Here is a 4,227-nt window from a genome sequence, read left to right on the forward strand (position 1 = left end):
TATATATATACATATATATATATATATATGTATAGACATATATGTCTGTGGATGCATGTATTATGTTAAGACACGTTCACTCTGTTCTACTATCAATATTTACATAATTTCAAATTACTGAGGTAGAAATGGCATATCTAAGATATTCAGCTCCTTAAACGAGCAGTTCTTGCTTAGTGCTTGTGAAAAATGTGTGTGCCTGCTTTAATATCTCTATTAGATTTAGAAACAATTTTTTTTCTATCAATAATTGATAGTCACATGCTCATTTTATTGTAGTTATATGAGAGATCTTTTGTTGGGCTGTAGATTTGAATTTCCCCATTTTTAACTATGCTGTAGTCTTGCACAGTATCACGTTCTCTGAATAAGTGACCATACAAATGGAAAATAATGTTAATTACATACGAAAGTTAATTTCAACTCAATTGCTTCTAGAGCCAAACTAATTGGTTTAAGGCATTTTCCTAGCTAATTGGCAATAGCTGGGAAATTTCCTATATGTACACACTATGCTAATTTACTTAGCACTCCAGTTACTGAAAACAATCAACCGAAATATAACTATGCATCTATACTTCGTTCAGTTCACAAGTTCCTTTGCCTATGAAAGCTGCAGTTGACACTTTTGGTTCCTCACTAAAGAATTTCTACCACATTTACCGAAATTCTCTTTTTCCCTCTTTGTAAACGTGATGGTTTTGCAAACCGTGTACATGTGGCGGAAACCTCCCTACTTGATATCCGCTTTGCATCCATCTTGCTCCAAATCCATCACTCTAGATCGCCTCAATATTCCCATTTTCGGAAACACACAGTATAGTACCCCACTCCTAGTAAGGCAATTTTTCTAATCCAGTCAAAACATATAGGTATAGATCTCATTCAACAATTCCATGGTTATAGAAATCACGTTCTTGAATGATAGCTAGTCAGTTTTCAATAACATCAAATTTAATAGACCACTACAGTACAATTTTGTTCAGAAATGGGCCCTCGCTTTCAGGAAACTTGGTTAGAGTTATTGTACTTCGTAGCAGTAACATACATATTCTATTGTATCTACTAGTTCTCATTTATCTCATCGAATGTTCGTGTCGGATCACACGATCGTAGCACCTACAAATGAAACATTATTTGACTCAATTTATAAATTTTGCACCCCAAGCATAAATTTTTGTCCAGTACTCTTCCATTTACATATGTCAACGATTTCCTGGTAGCCCCTTATAACACCCACTTCCATACACGTAGAAAAATCCCAATCCCATGATCTACGCGTAATCTAACCACTTTTCACCAAACCGTGAACAGTTATCTCCAAATCGTTCTCCAGAACTGTCCCGTCAATATTGTCAACCTCAGCATTATAATCACAACAGATGTCACGCGATACATTTCTCCCTAAATATGCACAATTAGTAACTAGAGCCCTTTCTAACAATTATTGGCATCATTTGGTCTGCTAATTGCTTGTATTTTTCCTGGCAAATGCTTCTCAAAATCAGAAAAACGGTATAAATCTAGCAGTATAAATTTTTCAGAGTAAGAAATATTTCGTATTCCCCAAGTTATTAATATTCTAGAAGGTCCACAATGAATATCTGCTATTACATATAAGGGGAAATACTACTACGCACACATGCATCGTATTCAACATCCAAAAATCTACATCGTAAGTATTAGCATTAAGTCTAACGTCAATCAACATCAATTTCTCATCAACAGACACACTGTCCTTTCCACTGGTATCATTTCCTTAGTGCAGGCTACTGTGTTCCCCATCCACTGAAGTACTTGCGATTAATACGCCTTCCCTCTCACTCATACTGTGCCCACCACACCCAACAACATCACTAAACAATTTTGTTCTTTGAAGAGAGCAGAAATTGAAAGAGAAGAGAAAGTGAAAGCTGCATGTACGTGCATAAGATATGAACGTGCGCGTGTGCATGAAAGAGAGTGTGTGAGTGAGTGAAGGTGTGTGTTGTCATGTATGTACTTTTTGTATGTGTAAGTGGCTCTCCCTCTCTCTCTCTCTCTCTCTTTATCATACACACACACCGTGCAAACTCTGTTATATATATATATATATATATATACATATATATAAAGATATATATATATATCCACGAATGACCCGTCTTTTTTGGCCTGTCCTAATTGTTGTTTCTCTTGTCCGCCTTTGTATAATCTATATGTCTGGATGTGTTTGATGTCCTCTATTACGTTTTTGTTCCAGTTATATATATATATATATATAGTGTAGTTGTCTACGCCTTATGCAGTGTCTGACCACCTCTTATACTTACACCTCAGATCCATCATGGCATCTGATGTGGCTTTTTAACCAGACAGTGTATTGAACAGATACTTACATACATTTCATATTTGATTTAGACCACCAAGAACTACAAAGTTCTGCTCTTTGTGGGTTTTAAACTCTCTTTTGAGGCCTCTGCTAGATTTGCAGACCTTATAGCATACACAGCATTGAAAGGTGTGCAAGGACACAGTTGCTTGTGATGGTTCGTTTTTCATAAGTCTGCAAATGCATGGTCTTTCACAAACATACAAAATGGTCGCTGAGATTCACCTTCACGTTTATCGCATTATCCTTCTTTAAATCTATCTTGGGTCTTGCATGTATCATCCTCGCCTCCTCAAATGCTTTCACTCCACTCCACAGTTTTGTTAGGCATCCAGCTCGATCAGAAGCAACAGTTTCTATAGCTTTTGGCTCCATTTCAAGAGACTTCATGGTAGTTCTTATGCTGTCATGAAGCCTCTTTTTAAGTTTGCCCTCCTCTGCAAGTTCGCCATAAAACAGGTATTTGAGTATGCATCCGTCCGCCGCTCGAACAATATGGCCAGACCATCTCATACGCGTACGGGGCAACCTACTTTTTTTAGACGAGGGCTTACATGCCCCATTATTAGACTATTTTCTTTTGTCAATGCATAGTCATCGCTTCTAAGCTATAAGCTTAAATATACTATGATTATTATTTATTGAATTGCAAAAATCGACGCTGCTTCTCAAAAACCATCGCGCATATATATATATATATATATATATATATATATATATATATATATATATATATATACATACAAATACATACATATATACTCACACGCACGCACACACAAACACATAAAATGCTATATATTGGGTTTGCAAACTTCATTCATATTTCTAACAATGTAGGAAATATTTGGTTAATTTTAATCAAATATTCAGAATATTTGAAAGCGAATGAAATTCCTTTGTAATATCTGTTTAAGATTTCAACAAAGATTATTTTACTAACTCTAATAAGCACACACGTGCACAAACACATCCAAAACACACATATGTACAAATTAGTAAAGAATTCTATACTGAAATATTCCACAAACCTTTATAAAGCCATTTTATTTGATTACATAAAACTAAAATTTGATTAAAAATTCATCTGATAGTTCCTCCAGTTAAATAAACATGTGCAATGCAAAACTATTGTTGGCTTCTGATTATATAAACTTATTTTTGGTTTAAGCAATTATTAGTTTTGCAAAGGTTTGCAATAATTATGCTTACTGCAGTCACCACCTATCTGCGTAGTAGGGCATGGTGTATTCGTAAAGTGATTTATAGTATTGCACACTGATTTCTGTGTAGTAAGGTTTCAATGGTTAGGGACGCAAAAAGCATATGTTGTGTAGGAGTTGTCAACTGAACATGACAATGCCTGTATAAAATAGGCTGGCTCGTAGAAACGTAGCACACACTCCCACTCGCACATGCACAAGCAGATATATACACACATGTATTTGATATTTTGTCGCTTGCAGAAACGATTATGCGGAGAAACTCAAAAGTAATACCAAGTTATCTATGATTTCAGCCGATTATATTGCACTCTATACGTCTGCTGATTAGTACTATCCTTTTGGTTGTAACCTGTTTGTCCATATCTATCTATCTATCTATCTATCTATCTATCTATCTATCATCATGGACGGACGGTAGACACATCGGCTCCCATGTAAGTTGCATTTTTCACCTCTTAAAAGACCTATTTTGTTTTAAAATTTTGTATAAGTTGTGTATAACACAAAATACTTCGTGAACATATATTTTTCAAATCGGAAATAGCTCTATTTAGAGCCTTATTTCCAAAAATTCAAACATATCTTCCTCGTTCCTAGCAATATTCTGTAAAACGAATATGGCTAAGGTTT

The sequence above is a fragment of the Octopus bimaculoides genome, chromosome 2 (genome assembly GCF_001194135.2).
Source record: "Octopus bimaculoides isolate UCB-OBI-ISO-001 chromosome 2, ASM119413v2, whole genome shotgun sequence".
Classification (NCBI taxonomy): domain Eukaryota; kingdom Metazoa; phylum Mollusca; class Cephalopoda; order Octopoda; family Octopodidae; genus Octopus; species Octopus bimaculoides.